Source organism: Spermophilus citellus (assembly GCF_964194105.1).
Source record: "Spermophilus citellus genome assembly, chromosome: 18".
In the NCBI taxonomy this organism is placed as follows: Eukaryota; Metazoa; Chordata; class Mammalia; order Rodentia; family Sciuridae; genus Spermophilus; species Spermophilus citellus.
In genome coordinates this window covers 66,122,350-66,140,944 of record NC_138200.1, presented here as the reverse complement: position 1 = coordinate 66,140,944, position 18,595 = coordinate 66,122,350, and the positions used below count along the sequence as shown (strand labels likewise).

At 59.4% G+C, this 18,595-nt stretch overlaps 1 protein-coding gene across 4 annotated transcripts in view; it reads right to left on the bottom strand.

Moving 5' to 3' along the window:
* The window catches only part of KIAA0513, a 63,819-nt gene extending 48,022 nt beyond the window's left edge, over positions 1-15,797 (bottom strand). Inside the window, exon 1 of one of the 4 annotated variants that reach the window (XM_081275051.1) lies at positions 15,657-15,797. The gene's annotated coding sequence lies outside the window, so the exon portion shown is untranslated. Of the gene's footprint in view, positions 1-11,902; positions 12,057-12,175; positions 12,731-15,656 lie in introns of those variants that run through there. The other 3 variants (XM_081275052.1, XM_081275050.1, XM_081275049.1) reach the window with 3 other exon arrangements.
* Positions 15,798-18,595: the final 2,798 nt, after the last annotated feature.

The window sequence follows — 18,595 nt, the reverse complement described above, 5'->3', positions numbered from 1 at the left end:
CCCAGGCAGGAGGCGGGGTTCCACCACAGGGACACCAGGACCTGGCCTCTGTCACCTCTGGGCCCCATTTTGTCCTTTCTCCTGGAGTGATCTACCCCAGTTTCCCACTGTGGCCTCATTTGCTGCAGAATGGGGGGTCCTCCTAGGATCCTCCCCCAGACTCAGCTTTAATGCAGCACATCAGACAGGCTTTGGGGACCCAGCAGGCCCTAAACCACATGGAGGAGTCACCCCACCAGGAGCCTCTGATCAGACTGTCCCTGCTGGGTTCTTCCAGAGATCAGAGAGTGACAGAGAAAGGGAGAGGGGGAGGGAGAGGGAGGGAGGGGTGGGAGGGAGAGGGAGAGAGGGGGAGGGGGAAGAGAGAGAGGGAGGGGTGGGAGGGGGAGGAGAGAGGGGGAGGAGAGAGAGGGAGGGGTGGGAGGGGGAGGAGAGAGAGGGAGGGGTGGGAGGGGGAGGAGAGAGGGGGAGGAGAGAGAGGGAGGGGTGGGAGGGGGAGGAGAGAGAGGGAGGGGTGGGAGGGGGAGGAGAGAGAGGGAGGGGTGGGAGGGGGAGGAGAGGGAAAGAGAGGGAGTGGAAGAGGGAGGGAGGGGTGGGAGGGAGAGGGAGAGAGGGGGAGGGGGAAGAGAGAGAGGGAGGGGTGGGAGGGGGAGGAGAGAGGGGGAGGAGAGAGAGGGAGGGGTGGGAGGGGGAGGAGAGAGAGGGAGGGGTGGGAGGGGGAGGAGAGAGGGGGAGGAGAGAGAGGGAGGGGTGGGAGGGGGAGGAGAGAGAGGGAGGGGTGGGAGGGGGAGGAGAGGGAAAGAGAGGGAGAGGAAGAGGGAGGGAGAAGGAGGGGGTGGGAGGGAGAGGGAGAGAGGGGGAGGGGGAAGAGAGAGAGGGAGGGGTGGGAGGGGGAGGAGAGAGGGGGAGGAGAGAGAGGGAGGGGTGGGAGGGGGAGGAGAGAGAGGGAGGGGTGGGAGGGGGAGGAGAGGGAAAGAGAGGGAGTGGAAGAGGGAGGGAGGGGTGGGAGGGAGAGGGAGAGAGGGGGAGGGGGAAGAGAGAGAGGGAGGGGGTGGGAGGGGGAGGAGAGAGAGGGAGGGGTGGGAGGGGGAGGAGAGGGAAAGAGAGGGAGAGGAAGAGGGAGGGAGAAGGAGGGGGTGGGAGGGAGAGGGGGAAAGAGAGAGAGGGAGGGGTGGGAGGGGGAGGGAGAAGGAGAGAGAGGGAGAGGGAGGGGGAGGGACTGCTTGAGGGAGAAGGCCCTCCTGACTGCAGGTCAGCCACAGCAGAGTGCTCTGAGATGAGATGAGCCCTTCTGTATTAAATATCTTCAAGATTTTGATGCCACTCATTACAGAAGTTATGTTCAGTCACAATTTTCTAAAACCTTTTCTTTCTGTAAAAACTCCTCTGAGTACAAGACTGGCATTTTCAGACAAGTCAAAGAAGGCCCGGCCACCTCCTCTCTGCAACCTCTGGTACACCTCTGGGCACGGCTGTGAGCCCTAGCCCACAGAGCCCGGGGTGAGGAAGGCCCTCTGGCTGTGCTAGGACTCCCCGGTGATGACCAACTGAATAGCAATTGCCCCCCACTGCCAGGCGCCAAGCTAGCACCTGGAAACCTGACTTAAATCCCCAGGAATGCGGGGCTAAGTCTGTTACCACCCCCATTCTCTGGATGAAGACATCTCAGGCTTAGAAAGGTGGACAGTCCACTACGGGGGCAGGGCAAGACCAAGTCCAGATGAAGCCACGCAGAGCCCGACGTCACAGCCTGCTGCACGTGGTGTGCAGGGGGCCCTCCCCATCTGGTGTTGGGGTACAGGTGAAGCCAGGCTTTCGGTGTACCCGAGTATCCCCCAAGGGCTCACGTTAAAGGCTCTGTCTCCAGGATGGCACCACTAGGAGTGGCCGTGGACCTTCAAAAGCTGGGACTAACAGAAGGTCCTCTGCAGGAGTGACCCTGCTTGTCCCCTCTGTGCTCAGGCCTGAGGTGGGATCACTCCCACACCCATGACGCACTGCCCTTGCCTGAGGGTGGCCCAGCCCTGGCCAGAACTTCCAGAACTGAGTTCTCAATAAGCCGTTTCTCCTTATGTCGCTGCCCTGGTTTTCCTCTGTGGGACACGGGCTGCCTGCGGCACTCTAGACCCTCCACAGGGGCCGTGCACTGGGGCGAGCTAACTGCCCTGTGCCAACGCCCACGGGAAAAGGCCATCTGCAGGCTCCCGTTTGGAGAGGAGCCAGGCCGCTGCCGACTTGGGAAACTGGCATTTCCTCCAAAGCACTGGAGAGTCTGCTTCCCACTCCAGGGGACACTGGCAGGCCAGCTGAGAATGGGGCGGGGGGTGGGGGGGCAGGTGAGAGGGACAGGGAGCCGGGGAAAGGACAGGCTGGACACAGACTCAAGAGGGACAGTGAGGGGCAGGTGAAGTCAGCCCACAGTCAGCAGCGACTGCCAGCGTCCCCACCTTCCACCCACCTTGTGCCCAGCAGGCAAAGGCAGGCCAGCTCTTGCCCTGGTCTGGCTTGTCATCTGTGCTTGCACAGCCTGGGACTGCACCCCCCCGGGGCTGATGAAGACAGCTGTCACCTCCCTGCCACTCACACCCCCTTTCCTCTTGGCAGGGCAGCATGGGGGACAGACAGGATAGAAGGTGTCACCCTGTAGACTTCAGGTGATTTGACAACTGGTGATTAAGCCCTGCTGGGTCCCAGGAACTGCCATGTGTCCCGGGGAAGCCAAGACAAGCAGCGCGAGGCCCCTCGCTTCCAAAGGGGTGCAGAGGGTGACAGGTTCCAAAGGGGTGCAGAGGGTGACAGGTTCCACATGTCAGCAACGTGCCGAGCACGCACCTGGGAGCAGAGGCCACAGGAGCACAGAGCCCAGTCCCCCCGCCTGAGCACATGGCAAGAGATTGTCCTTCGGGGCAACTGAGCGGAGCCTGAGTGTGATGGCCAAGCAGGGAAGCTATTCCAGACCCGGAAGGCACACAGGCAAAGTGGCAGGCGGGAGGTGGTCTGTCATGGCCCCCTGAGAAGATTCAGACAGAGACGCGGTGGAGGGTGGGGGAGAACTGCAGCCCACTCTTGCATTTGGAAATGTCCCCGGCACCTGAACACTGGAGCATACTCAGCGGCCTCTCCGTCCTCTTTCTGGGCCTTCCCGTGGGACAATTGTGAAAGCGCAGTTCTGCACCTCAGTGCCGCTCGGCAGAGGGGCTCCTGCCCCTGGGAGCCGGGGAGGGGTGGGCAGACTCTGCAGGCCAGGAGGGTCCTGCTGGAGGGCTGGCTTGGCTTCTGAGTCCCCAGGGCCGTGTCAGGGACAGGGGCTCTCGGGACGGCTCAGGAGCCCCCTCGGAGCCCCCCTCGGCAGCAGGCTAGTCCCAGGTGCCCAGGGCATCCCTGGAGGCAGCTCCCGTTCAGCGTGTCCTTCCAGGACGAGAAACGCAAGGCAGGAGGATCTAGCCCCGAGAGGCGGGTGGAGAGCTGGGGCCTGCGTGGAGTCCAAACTGCTGGGCACTAATGACCTTCCTGATGTTTCCAAAGGCACCTCTGAGCCGGTGGCCAATATGGGCACATGGAGCCACCAACGTGCTTCTTGCTGCCAACCGTGGGCTGAGTGCTCCCTGGGGTGGCTCCCCTGTGCATGGCAGGGGTCCTAGGGGAACCTCTGGCCTTACCCACCACGTGGCAGGAGCACCTCCCAGCTGTGACGACCACATGTCCCCAGACATTGCCCCCACCTGGAAAGCCCTGCTCTACCTAAACCCCGAGCGGCAGCAACTCCGGAGTCTCACCCTCCAGCTGCTCCTGCTGCAGACCCTCCTGTAGTCCTGTGGTCACCGCGGGTTAGGCCAGCAGAGCACAACAGGGACCTCTGATGAAAATATCCACAGGAAACAGTGTGTTTGGTTCCAAGGAGCTTGTGCATTGAGCTGCAGGGTGAGAACAGGCTCCACGTGGGTCTGCTCAGCCGCCCTGCGAGGAGTGGGCTCCACGGGCCGTTCCTTTAGCCACTCAAGAGCCTCCACCTGCTCTTACAGCACTGCAGAAACGCCCACACGACAGGCAGAAGTCCGGCCTCAGAGAGCAAAGGCGTCAACGGAAATCACAGCGCACAGCTCTGAATACAACAGGAGTATCTAACGGATCAGAGCTGAGCCGCCCACTAGGCTGGCCGCTGGTCACACGTGGCCGTGAACCTGTGGAACGAGGCTCAGACAGGGATGTGCGGACCACGTGGGAGTTCAGGCTTTAAATGAAAAGAGAACGTAAAATGTCTTCCTGATAATGTTGATGCCGACTGTGAGTGGAAATGAGATATTTTAGATTCACTGGTTAGATAAAGTCTATTAACAAGCTGCTGCAGGGGTGCACACCTGTAACCCCAGAGACTCAGTAGACTAAGGCGGGAGGATGGCAAGTTCAAGGCCAGCCTGGGCAACGCAGCGAGACCCTGTCTCAAAGACAAAAAGGGCAGGGGTGTGGCTCAGTGGTAAAGCACCCTGCATTCAATCCCAGCGCCAGAAACAATAACAAAAACTAGTAACAAAATAAACATCGTCTGTCTCCTTCACTGTCCTCATGAGGCTGCTGGACGTTCACAGCTTACACACGACCCACTGGGGCTTCTGCTGGACGGGGCTGGGCTATGCTGGGTGGGCAGGTGCTCCTCCATCCTGAGAAGGCTCTTCCACCGAGCCCCAGAGCTGTGGCCCTCAGAAGCCATGAAGTGGACACGCGGCCTGGGCAGGAGTCTGGCCACTCTGGGAGCAGAGCCAGGCTGAGGGAGGGAGTGGGCAGGGGCTTTGAGGCCTGGTTCTGGAGGCCAAGGCAAGGACTTGGGAAGAGGGTTAGGGCTGAATCTGGAGAATGCCATGATCTGCCTTTGATTCTAGGAAGCAGCTGCCCCTGGCCGTGTGTGCATGGAGTGGACTTCACAGCAGTGAGAAGAGAGGCAGGACCCCACTGGGCAGAAGCACCGGGACCCGCAGCCCTGGGCCCCAGCTCCCAAACAGGCTCCCTGGAGAGGTAGAAGGTGGCAACGGAGAGGCTGCTGCTTGCTGCCCACGGCAGACGGGCCTGGGACCTCAGCTCTCACGGCGTCGCGATAGTGCCGTGGACGCCTCACCCTCTAGGAGGGGACAGCGAGGCCCTGTTTATCACGCTGGGCCTGGGATTCCAATGTGACCCCGAGGTGAGGAGGTGGCCACCTGCCTCTCCCCTTCCTCTTTGCACTGGTTCCGTTTCCTTTGTTCCATTACAAACCTGGGTCTGCCCGGCTGGCCTCGTCCCTCCTCCTCCCCCTGCTCAGCCCGGGTGGGGCCTCCGCTCTGCTGGGCGGTCAGCAGTCTCCTCCAGGCTGGGTTTTGCACCCTGGTGTCCTGGGCCCACCCCACCCTCCCTGGCCCGACAGCGTGACAGCAGCCCCTGGGGCTCGGGCTCTGGACGTTCCATCCCCCGCTCGCTCCTGTCTCCAGATCCTCACTTGCCCCAGCTCATTGGCCACTTGGTGGCTGTGAGTCATTGGCTCTGAGTCACACTTGGCTGGGACGCAAAGGCCAGAACACACCTGGGCGGGAAGGACGTTGCTGAAGAGCTGCTCAGGGCTGCGTGACCTGGAGGCCGGCCCCAGTAGGTCAGCAGCGAGGAGGAACCCCCCTGTCCTCCCTCTGCTGGACTCACCCCCGCAGGGCACAGGCCTGGCCACCACCTCCCACACGGGGCAGGTGGAGACTTCCAGGGGCGCAGATAGCCCTGAGCATGAGCGGCTCTGCTTCATGCAGGCTCCTCCCTGGCCACCGGGCCGCAGAGGGTCAAGCAAGGCGGGAGGTCCCAGAGCTGGGTGGCCCAGCCGGTGGCACCAGAACCCGCCCCAGATTTGGGCCTGGGACAGACGGGTGTCAGTGGAAGGAAGGATGCAATGCAAATGAGCTCAGCCGTGGCGTCCACAGGATGCCCAGCGGTGCCCCCCTCCTTGTCCAGTCCCCAGCCAGAGGTGGTCTGCAGGGCAGGGTGAGCCGGGAGGCTGAGGTGCGGAAGGCACCACACTCCCTCAGGACCCAGACACTCACCAGCAGCAGGAGCAGGGGCTGGGACGGCCGTGGCAGGGAGGAGTCCATGACCATGGTCACCAAGGGCCATGTACTGTTCGATGTCTTTATATGAAAAGTCCAGACCCCACAAATCCCTAGAGACAGGAAGCAGATTAGGGTTGCCAGGGCTGGGGGAGGGGAGAGGAGCCAACGCAGAGGGGATTCTTTTTTAGGGTGATAGAAGTGTTCTGAAATTAGACTTCGATGACGGCCGGCCACTCGGTCAAGTTACTAAAAACTGAGGGGTCCACTTGGAACAGGTGCGGGATGCTGCACAGAGCACCCCGACAGGCTGCGGGAAGAAAGGACGACACAAAGGAAGGAAAGGGGGGCGCTGCCCCGTCCAGGGCCCTGGGGCCAGAGGGTGCCGGGTCTCCACCCAATCAGGCCACAGGCCAGGAGGGCGAGATGGGCAGAGGACCCCACAGCAGGGTGTCACTCTCAGAGGGGATGGCTGAGGACGCTGGGGACAAGCTGGCACCCAGGGGGCCTCTGAGGCACTCAGCCTGGGGAGGGATCAAAGCAGACAGGACGGGGAAGAAGCAGGGCCCAGGGATGGTTGGCCTGGGTCTGTGTGGTGACAGGGACAAGCCCCACCTCACCCTGCCCAGCTTCTCATCGCGACAGCACAGGGGCCCCCGAGTGTCCTGGGCAGGGCTGGAGGCCACCCAGCGAGCAGGGAGCACGTGGCTGGGCTCAGCACAGCGGACCCAATAGACACGTGCCAGGGCCAGGACCCTCGGGACAGAGAGCCCCCTCCTCTCCTGCTGCTTTCCTTTGGGTCCTCGGTCCACGTCCCACCCCGTGAAGTCTAAGGAGAACAGCTCTGGAGACCACCTGACCGCAAGCACTGTCCCCACACCGACCCCTGTGCCCCCTGGGGGCGTCTCCTCCACACCTTCTCCCCCTGTAAAGCTGAGCAGGGACCCGGTCAGTGGACTCCTGGGGACAAGCCCGTCTGCGGGGAACTGCAGAGAGGGCTTTTCCTTTTGAAGGAGGAGGAAGGAAGGGCTTGGGAGGGAGGGCACAGAGGTGATCGGTAAGGGCACTCAGGGAGCCTCGGCTCTCTAGACGGGGACGGAGAGGCAGGGGCGGCCCCCAGGAAGGAGAGGGGACCTCACTTTCACTGGCCTCTCTTCATGTCACCTGAACCTGGCTGCAGCTGCAGGACCCCCGAGTCCAACAGCACAAACAGATCTCAGCAGGAGAGGTGCGCGTGGGGTGCCAGCGAGGCTGTGCTCAGAACACAAGGGGCGTGAGGGCCCAGAAGCCCGTCACTGTGGGTCGGTGTGCCCACCACCAGCTCTGCCCACCAGCTCTGCCCACCACCAGCTCCCACGAGAGCAGCCACCTGCGCTCCTGCAGGGCTCGCTCCTACCTGGACTGGAGACACCCCGAAGCCCAGAACCAGCTCCGCTGCAATAGACCTGCCCATCGCACAGGGCAGCGCGGCCCCTCCTGACGGGCAGCCCAAGGCTGGTCCCTCCTCTCTTGCTGAAGGCCAGGAGCTGCTGCCCCTCCATGACCCGGACAGCATCAAGCCAAAACCTCCAGAAGGAACCCTGTCCCTGTGGAGTCCAGCCTCCCATCAGTAGGGTAGAGGCCACGGGCGTTAAAATCTGAGAGCAAGGAGACTCATCCGGGGGCTCGACAGTCACCCCGCCATCTGCTGGCTTGGTGCCCTGGGGCAGGTCACTGGAACGCTGGGCCCCACTCTCCTCTGGGGGAGCATATGCCCATGTACCTACAGCCCCTTACCTGGAAAGCTGAGAGGCTCATTGATGCTCCCTGTAAAAATACCCAGTAATTACCCCTAAAAATAACCCTAACCTCTGCCACATTTTCCTTTTAAAATATCACTTGATCTTGAAGTTGGAAGGTATTACGGGGTGAATTGTGTCCCCACAAAAAGATACACTGAAATTCCAGCCCAGAACCTGTGCGGAACTTATTTGGAACCAGGGCCTCTGTGAGTATGAGGCCAGGAGGAGGGGGCAGGAGCAGGTGGACCTGCGTCCAGGAAGAGACCGAGGCACGGGGGGAGAGATGTGGGGACAGAGCAGGAAGCCTGTGGCCCTGTGACCTGAGGCAGAGTCTGAGTGACGGGGCTACACGCGGAGACGCAGCGGGGGTCACCGGCGACCACCAGAACCTGGAGAGGTGGTGGTCTCCCTCTGAGACCCAGAAGGAACCCATCAGCCACCCTTGATTGGGGGCTTCTGGGTTCCAGAAACGGGAGGGAAGAAAGCGCTGCTGTCTTGAGCCTCCCAGTTTGTGGTACTTTGTTCTTGTGCCCAAGAAAGTGGAGCCCGAGGGTCACTGGGTTTCCCTACCACCTCCCGCCCCAGTTCTGCCCAGTGGTCGGGCGCCGCTCCACTACCTCTGGTAAAAGAAAACCAACTACTGTCCACTGCCTTCCACCCTGAAGATGCCTGGCTGTCTCTCCTGCCCTTGGGAGTCCTCCCCGAGCACCTGCTGTAAGCCAGGCACTGTCTGCATTTGTGCTGCACCAACAGGAAGAGCAGGGGCAGCAGCGAACATGGAAGAGATGTCAGAAGCATTCTCTAAAAAACAAGGTCATTTCTGATATAGTTTCCAAGAAAATAAAACAATGCAATATAACAGAGCAAGTGGGCTAGGGACCAGAGGAAAAAGGGACATCATTTGATTGTTTAGAGAAGGTCAGGCTGAGGATGTGATATTGAAGCAGACCTGAATGACAAGGAGGTGCTCATGGGCAAATCTGATGGCGGGGAGAGCCAATGCAAAGGCCCTGTGGCAGAGTGAGCTGGGTATGCTAGAGGCCCAAAAAGAAGGTGAGACCTTTGTGAGTGAGAGTGGTACCTGCTGAGCTGGAAAAGCAGGTGAGGCTGGCCAGGACCCGTAGGTCACCTGGCAGACCATGGGAACAGGTGTGAACTTCTCCACAAGGGAACTGAGAAGCTTCGGGGAGAGATGGAATGAGGCAGGCGATCCAGGTCCAGAAGCTGAAAGTTTTCTAACTATGAGGTCTGTCCTCTGGTCCTCGGACCTTGTCAATGACAGCCCCCAAGACCCTCCTGGCTCATCAGCACAGGTCTAGCACTGGAGTGAAGGGCAGCGAGTCTCCTTGGTTCCCCCGGGTCCCTCACCAAGGTACTGTCACAAGAGAACACAGCATCCTGATCAGACAGCCGGCGGACCCTTCGGGTCCAGAACTGCACTTCACCCATGTGGCCTCAGGTGGCCCCGCTTTTAGTGCTGTTTTGTACCCTGACCTGCCCAGGCGTGGTCAGGCCCCCTCCCCAGGAGTCCTCGTGCCACGCAGGTCTGGAAAATGGGACGGAAGCCTCTCTTTCCCAACAGAACAGCTTGTCCTTAAAGGGGAAAAAAAGAAGTGCTACCTGCCCCAACAGTGCCACGTACAGAACACTGTGTCAACAAACACGGCACCTCCTCCCCGCAGCCCTTGTCTTCCGGGAGGGGACAGGAAAGCCACCAGGGCAGGTTTCCCTGGAGTGGCCTGGCTCTGGCCCCACACATCTGAAGACACCTGGGCCCTTTGGAAACCCAGGCACTTGAGCAAAGCGCAGGTCCTGCCCCATTTCTCAACCATCATAAACAAATCTGGGTTGACAGTGCAGCTGCGCTGGCCAGCTTGGGGTGAGCTGGGGGGGCGCTCTGCCCCAGGCCTTTGGGGGAGATGGGATGTCTGGCTGGGGGCCCATTCCACCAGATACCAGCTCCACCTGCACCCCTGGGGGCGGCTGCCTCGCCCAGCCTTGGCGGCTGGGATTGACACTGCGCTCTGCCTGTACCAGCTGAGCGGCTCTGGGCACGCCAGCCCCAGCTCCGTCAGTGGTATGGGAGCCCCACGTCCCAGGCTCATCTAGAAGATGGATCAGGAGCTCTGGAGCGCTTTGGAAGGGAGGGCTGCTATGGGCGGGGACTTCCCTCATCTCTGTGCAGTTCCTTCCTGCTGCTGGGTGAGTTTTTAACACGGCTTTTGATATTTCTTCGAATGAACCGATCATTTTCCTTTTGTGAAAGGAGGCGGGGGTGGAGGGAGAAGGAACTAGGAGGCAGGCATCGGCATGACTCGCCCACCTGAACCTTTCCTAGGGCCTAACGAAGCCCCCTTCACCTGGAGCTGCCATCCAATGACCTACTTTTGGAGGTACAAAGCCTGGTCATAAAGAGAGCGGCACATCTGCTGTTTGCAGACTCCCCACATGTGGGACGCTCCAGCAGACTCCCAAGGCCAGTGATCTATCCCCATCGTGGGTGGCTTCTTGTTGCCTTGAGGTGTGAGATTGTCCAGTAGCAGGACGGACACAAACCATCGACAGACAACCACCAGAAACCTAGGACAGCCACACAGAGGCTAGAGATAATCTGCCCTTCACCAACCCATGACTCCCTGTGCCTGAGTCCTACACCACCTTCATCTCTAATGGAAAAAGAAAATCTCATGAGTCAACTTTTTCAGCGAGCTGATCTCGACAGCCCTCTGCCCTGCGCTTCACAGGCATCCACAGCGCTATTTCTGAACACAGTGGAGATAGAACCCCAGGCAGCTGGAGGGGAGACCTGCAGAGCAGGGGCTCCTCCACTGGTGCCCACGGAAGGCACTCCGCTCACTCCGCCTAGGCCCCTTCGCTCAGGGTCAAGCATTTTGGCCATCCTGCCTCAGGTCTAGGGCAGAGGCCGCCTCCGGTCAGAAGAATCAGAAGCATGAGCATCAGGCTGGGGGCTGGATCTTGGCCAGGCGGGCGGCCTGGGTCTGGACACTGTCAGCTTGCCTCTAACACTGACTCACCTCAGGGACGGGTTCCATGGTGGGCACCTCCCCTGTGCCAGCTCAGAGGTGAGTCCCTGCTCAATCTGCAGGTGGGCACTCATGCCCGGCACTGACCCAGAGAGGAAGAGGAGCTGGCCACTACAAAGCCTCTTCCTCTTCCCCTTTTGATCGTCCCACGTCCAGTCAACCTACAACCTAGGGAAACATGAAGCCAGTAGGAGGGGGCAGGCACCAGTTCCAGGAAGACCAACACCTGGACACTGGCTCCGATCCCTGAGCCAGCTGTCCTCAAGGAGCTCCAGAGCCACAGCCACATTGCTGTGCCCTCCATAAACCGCTATGCTCAGGGACCTCAGGAGCAGAGGGGAGCGCTGCGGGGCACCGGCAGAGCTGACTGGGCAGCCCCTGGGTCAGGGACCGCTTTTCCTCCACCCCGCCTGCCAGCCCCGGAGCACCAGGCTGCACCCTCAAGCCCACCACTCACACAAACTTGACCCACAGCCCTGCGCCCAGGTCCTAGCCACCCTCCCAGCAGGTCCTTCCAGGAGTCTGGGTTTCTTGTTTTCCCCGGAGTCTACACCCCAGTTCCACCCGAAGCCGCGGAGCCACAGCATCTGCTGACCTCAGCCAAGGGGCAGCCTCTCTCGCCATCAAGCCCCCTTGCCCTAGTACCCTGCCTCCTGCAAGCCAGGACCCCGTCGAGACCCCGGCCCTCGAGGACCCACGCCCTTGGCAACCATGGACCCTTCCTCCACACCTGCCCCCATCCTGCTCTCCCGTGGAGACCCCCTCGTTGTCACTCTGCGAACCTCGGCCTCGCGGAGGTCCCAGCCTTTGTCGCCCAGCGGACACCCAAACCCTTGCCAACCAGGGGAGACCCACGTCCTTGTCGCCCCGCGGAGCACCTCGTCCCGCCAACCCGCCGCGCTGCCATCTGTCACCCCTGGCAAAACCCGCATCTCCAAAGATCCCGTCCCGGGCACGCAGCTCCCCCATCACTCCCGGGCCACCCCCTCGCGAACCCGCAGGCGACCCTCGGCCCTCTCACCGTGGCGGGCGGCCGGCAGGCAGAGGACCGGGCTGCAGGCGGGCGCCGTCCGGTCGGCGGCTGCGACGACTGCGCCGAGCGCTGGCAGCCGGGTCCTTCCGAGGCTCCGCGGCGAGCTGTCAGTCAGCCGGCCCGCCCCGCCCGTCTGCGCAGGCGCGGAGCCCCGCCCCCGCCGTGGCGTCACGGGACGGCGGCGCGGCCTGCGGGGTCCGCCTGGTGCGCGACTCTTCCGCGGTCCTGGCTCGGGGCTCCCCGCCGCGCAGGAGCAGTTACCTGGCCTCAGGGCTGGAGGAGGAGCCCCGCGAGGAGCCGGGGCCGCGGTGCTGGCCCGGTGCTGACCCGGTGTCCCTGGCCCGGCGGCCGCACCTTCCCTGCACCGCAGAGCCGGGGTCGCCCCAGAACCGGCGTCTCTGCACAGCACCAGAGTCGGGGGTCTCCGCACAGCCGGGGTCGCTCTAGAGCCTGGGTCTCTGCAGAGTCCCAGAGCCGGGGGTCGCCGCAGAGCCGGGGTCGCCCCAGAGCGAGGGGTCGCCCCAGAGCCAGGGTCGCCCCAGAGCTGGGGTCGCCCCAGAGTTGGGGTCTCTGCACAGCCGGGGTCACCCCAGAGCCGAGGGTCTCTGCGCAGCCGGAGTCGCCCCAGCGTCGGGGTTGCCCCAAAGCCGGGGGTCTCCGCACAGCTGGAGTCTCACCAGAGGGGTCTCCGCAGAGCCGGGATCGCCCTAGAGCCGGGGGTCACTGCAGAGCCGGGGTCGCCCCAGAGCCGGGGTCTCCGCACAGGGGGTCTCCCCAGAGTCGGGGTCCCCGCAGAGCTGGTGTCGCACCAAAGTGGGGGGTCTCTGCACAGCCGGGGTCTCCCCAGAGCTGAGGTCGCTCCAGAGTCAGGGTCTCTGCAGAGCGGGGGTCGCCCTAGAGCCAGGGTCTCCCAGAGCCGGAATTGCCGCAGAACCAGGGGTCGCGGCAGGGCCGGGGTCGCTGCAGTTGTGGACGGGTCTCTGGATGATGAGGCGGGGTGCTGAGCGCAGCAAGCTGGTGTCTAAAAGACGTGGATGCCCTGGGATCCCCAGTTCAGGATCTTTCCAGGAACACGATAAACTGGAGGCCCCCTTCAGTTTGTTCCACCTCCAGAGAAACAGACAAAAACCTGAGCTGCCTCCCGAGGAAGCCCTAAGCTCTAGAAGGGAGCGGAGAGATGGACACCCCTACTCGCTGACCTTGGGGTCTGTCGAACTTGGCTCCGGCACCCAGCAGAGTGGCCCTCCGGTTTCTGAAGACACTCCCTGAGCCACCGCGCTTCACCAAAGTGCTGCTTCTGTGGGGCTCTGCTGAAGTGACGGGTCAGCAGTGGGGCTGAATGTGTTAGACCAAGGTGGGACTCATGCTGGGGACCCAGAGTTCTGCCACTCAAGAGAAAAGAGGACAGTGTGCCGGTGATGCAGGGTCAGCCGGTGCCCCAGGCTGGTCCTGGAAAGATGGCCTGTTGACTGTGGACTTGCTTGGAAAAGTTTAAGGGAACAACAGCATGGGGAACTGCAGTCCCACAGGGTTGGGGACCTTCAGCACCGAAACTGTTCCAGTTCCTCCTGGTTTGCTTGAGGATTTGGGCATGGCCACTGGGGAAGAAGCTGGATCTCGGGGTGCCCAAGCTTGGTGTGAACTCAGGAAGGGAAGGTAGCCTTCCATTCCCTCAAGTGGACACTACAGAGAAGTGGCATACTTGGTCTCCGTTGGGCTCTGCCTGTGTGTGGCAGAATACAAGTGCCATCTTGGGGAACTTGTGGGAATGGGGGACTCCTGCAGTGGCTAGAGAGTCACCCCCTTACAGTGGGTGAGCTGGGTACTACACACTGACTGGACAGTCCTGATTTGATCTGGGCAGTACCAGTGCTCTCACTGAAAAAGTGTGAGTTCATTGAGGTCAGATTCCATTTGGGGGGACATCATTTCTCCTCAAAGGACTCATGCAGCTCTCTGCCCCTTCATCAAAGGTCTTCTGACCTTGCCAGAAAGCTGGACAGAGGCACATGAACATGGCCATTTCAAAAAAGAGGAAGAGAGTTTGCAAACCACAGACTACCAGCAAACTCCACATCAGGCCTGGGAAATAAATACTCAGGACAGACAAGTCACGGAGATGTACCTGTGACCTCTCCAAAGAGAACGCACCAAGGACAAAGACCACGTTTTGGTCAGTTAACCGTGTTTCCTGCTGTGAAATGTATAGCTAAGGAAGTATGGTGGACACTGTTTCTGGACCCAAAAGTGTAATTTAACAACATTTTTTCAGTTATAAGTGACAAAAACTCAATTTGAGTTGATTTTATTATTAATTTATGTATTTTTTTATGATATAGGGGGTTGAATCTGGGTGTACTGTACCACTGAGCTATGTCCTCAGCCCTGTTTATTTTTTGTGACACGGTCTTTTTAAATTGCTCAAGCTAGTCTTTTTTTTTTTATATTTATTTTTTAGTTGTAGTTGAACAACAATACCTTTATTTTTATTTATTTTTCTGCGGTGCTGAGGATCCAAACCAGGGCCTTGCACGTGCCAGGCAACAACTCCAGCCCATCAAGCTAGTCTTAAACTTTTGATTCTCCTGCCTTAGGCTTCAGAGTAGGTGGGATTATAGGCACATGCCATCATGCACAAATTCAAGTTGGTTTTTTAAGAGAGAATGTGATGCTGGGCATGGTGGTGCACGCCTGTCACCCCACCAGCTCAGGAGGCTGAGGCAGGAGGATTGAAAGTTCAAAGCCAGCCTCAGGAACTAGCAAGACCCTATCTCAAAATAAAAAGGGCTGGGGATGTGGCTCAGGGATTGAGTGCCCCTGGGTTCAATCCCCAGTACCAGGAAGAACACAAACAACAAAACCCCAAAACCTCAAATAGAGGATAAGTCCAAATAGGCAGTTACACAAGATGCAGCAGCGGGTGCGACTTACTATCAGTTGTTTCCGCCCAGCCACAGGCCTATCTTTCTCTCTCCCCTGCTTTCTAAATGACCACCACCAACTTGGTGGCTCACAAAAACACAGATGTATTATCTCGCAGCTCTGGGGGTCAGGTTCCAGAATTGAGGTATCAGCAGGGCTGGTTCCTGCTAGGGCTCCGGGAGGGCTCCTGGCTCAGGCCCCTCCTGCTCCAGAATCTCAGTGCTCTGGGTAGTTCCCCAGGCTTTCTCCTCCTTTTGTCACAGGAGAAAAATGTCTCCAGAGAAGGGTCCTAGGAGTTCCCAGAGGGGGAGAGCTCAGCTTAGGACCAGCAGGGTTCTTGGCATTCACGATGGAGAACTTCAGCACCAGCCACACAAAGGCAGAGACAGAGGTTTATTTGGGAAGCCGATATGCGTTCAAGGAAGAGTGTCTGGAGGCTGAGGAGCCCTGGCTCAGGCTGGGGGTCCGACCTTTATAGAAGGGCTGTACCAGGGGCTGGACTGGAGGTGAAGCCGGGTGCCGGGTGGAGCCGCACAGTTTTCCTGCGCATGTGTATTTCCCTCATTTTACGAGGGCCAAGGTTTGCAACTGTGTTTTCTGCATCTCCCGTAAGATTCCGCATTTCTCTCTCCTTGTCCTAAATCCCTGTCACTTTCACTGGGAGCACAGCTGGCTGTGCCTAGTGTCTCTGCCTGGGCTCTCCTGGTGGCTCCTTTGGTGTGTCAGGGAGCGCCAGGAGGCCAGCCGTGCCCGATTCCCTGCTGGTGGAGTCTCCTTACCCAGGGGTGAAGGTGGTCACGTGTTCCCAGGGAGCACTTACCCTGCCGTGTGGCGCAGTGAGGGCAGTCTGTCTGTGACCGCTGGGGAACACTGCATTAACCCCATCACCTTGACCTTCCCTCTCCCGATCCTTGGTCCTTTTCAGCCTGCACGTGCAGTCAGATCCTCCAGCGGCCTCCCTCCCCCCATCAGATAAGGCCAGAGTCCATCACTAGGCCCTGCTCAAGCTCCTGGCCAGGCCTCACCTCTGCCCTTTGCTCTCCACATGCTGACCCCACACCTTCTCACCTCAGGCCTCCCCACCTGCCCCTTTGCCCGAACCCCCTTCTTCTACCACCCCCACTTAACGCCCCACCCTTCCTAGAGGAAGCTAGCACGAGACCCTGACCAGGTCAGGTGCCTTGGCCGCCATCCCAGCACGCGGTGTCTTTCCTCTGTAGCGACGAGCAAGTCTGTCATTTTGCTTGTGGGTGACGCCAGCTCAACACCGCTCGTGTCCGCAGCACCTGCTCATTCAGTAACTGCCGAATGCCTCAAGGAGTTTCAGGGCGCAGGAGCCCAGAGGAGGCCACCGGGGGGACGTCAGGGCTCACTGCTGGGAGGCTCAGTGGATGGGGTGGGAAACTGACTTTGGGGGACCCTGTCGAGCGTAAGGGAGGCAACTGGGTGCAGAGCTAGGGCAGCAGGGGCGTGGCCAGCCAAGGAGGCAGAGCCAGGCAGGTGGCGCTAGGCCTACCTGTCCCTCAGCTGCCCCAGGCGGACACCTGGTCCACAGGGAGGCCAGGACGCGACGGGGCTGAAGCCTGGCTCGCCACCTCCCTGCTGGACCTCTCGCGGCCTGTTTGTGGCTCGCACCGCCACCCTGAGTGCTTACCAAGGGCCTGCTTTTATGGGCCCTGGGGGCAGCTGTGAAGGGACCAGCAGAGCTCCCCTGGGAGGAAGAGTGAAGGGTAAGGGGGCGAAACATGACGGGAGCCGGGCAGGGAGGGAGGCAGACACCCACGCCCCATCCTGCATTCAGTGACTGTCCACTCTCAGCCAGGCTCCACCCAGCAGGCTCCACCCACAGGCCAGGCAAGGTGGCCAGTGCCGAGAATCCAGGAACCATCACACCACGGTGATTTAGACCTCCTGGGCCTTGCCAACCCCGGGGGCTGGAGTCGTCCTTTCTGGCCGTTGACAAATTCACCACCACAAACCCCACTCCTGCCTCAAGTGGGAGCCCGCGGCGGGGTGGTGTCCTGCCGCGGATGCCTCACAGCCAGCACCCTGGCCGAGAGGTGGGAGAGCAGGGAGCCCTGCCCTGCCCTGCCCACACAGGGACAGCGCGGCCTGTTTCTGCGGCGGGAGCCTATGGCAGGTGCCTTTGGCATCTCACACCTCTGACTTGGGTCTGTTCTGAGTGTTGCTCAGACTTCATCCTCCAGGCTGCGAGTGTTGCAGTAGACCACAGGTCACCTGTTCTCTAGTCGGTGAGCGCTGAGGTGACTTCAGGTTGGGGTGTTGTGACCAGTCTGTGTGAACACCGCCACCAGGGCCTTCTGGTGAGTGCAGGTGTGTGTTCAGTGTTTAGCAGGCATGCCTGTGCCACCCAAGGCAGGTGGCGCTCACCCACCATGTGTCCCCTGCAGCAAACACCTGGTGCCCCTATTTTAGCTCTCTATGGGTATGGGGCTCGAGCTTGTTGTGGTTTGAGTTGGCATTTCCTTGATGACTAAGGAAAGTGCACACTGCATCATTTGCTCTTGCTCCCGTATCTTGCTGATTATTCTTATTTAATTATATTATCACGTATTTAAATTGGGCTGGGTGGGGGTGTAGCTCAGTGGCAGGGCACATGCCTGCCAAAGACCCCAAGTTTAATCCCCAGACCATTCCCCCAGCAAAAAAAAAGGGCCATGGCTAATATTCCATTTATATTGTATATATGAGCATACATGTCCCTCAACTCTGCTTTTTAACAACTTTAAAGATCCTACATATCAATTCATAAAAGTGCTTCTTTTTTACAGCTGCACTAGGTATTCCCTGCATGAGGACAACAGTGCCACTAATCTTTGTTTCTGCCCACAGGCCACTGGAGGTGCTCAGGTTCTCAGTGAGAAACTGCTGGGTCAAAGGGCACACTTAATTTTGGTAATCTGCGTTGCTAACTTGCTTTGCAAAGAGCCAAATGAATTTACAAGTGACTAATTGGTGTGCCTTCGATTATAGGGTACAACCGGCTTTTTTTTTTTTTCAGTGCTGAGGATTGAACCAAGGCTACTGAGCTACACCTATCCGGTTTTTTTTTTTAATTTTTATTTTTTTTTATTGATTGTTCACAACATTACAAAGCTCTTATCCGTTTTAAATTTAAAAAAAAAATTGACAAAAGGTCTCACGGAGTTGCCCAGGCTGGGCTTCAAATTGCAACCCTCCTGCCTCAACCTCGTGAGGGCAATTATAGCCTTCGCCACTGCATCTGGTACAACCAACATGTTTATCTTTGCCATCGACTGTGCTTTGCATGTCATTCACTCTGACTCTGAGGCAGTCCACTTTCCTTCTACCTGAACAGAGCCTCTAACTGGCTGCTTCCTGGGAAGTGCTCTGTGGGCCCAGCTTCTGCAGGCTGAGGAGTGAACAGGTACCTACCTGGAGCAGGGAGGCTCTCCATCCTGCCGGCACCAGCAGTGCCAGGAGGTTGTTTGTCTCAGTCAGTGAAATCAGGGAGAGGCTCAACCCCGGGGTTGAGCCATAATCTTAAAACAGGAAGAGACTTAGAAATCAAGTCTCATCTCCTAGAGGTTTTTAAAAAGTGAGGCTTTCAGAGGGGAAATGACTGGCAGAAACACTAGCAAGGCCGAGAAAGAGACAGGAATCCTTGGCCACAGGTGAATTGTTTTGCCAACTGGTGCCGTCACTTACATGTTTGTGTGTGTGTGTGTGTGGGTGGGTGCTGGAATGCAGAACCTCTTGCATGCTATGCAAGTGCTC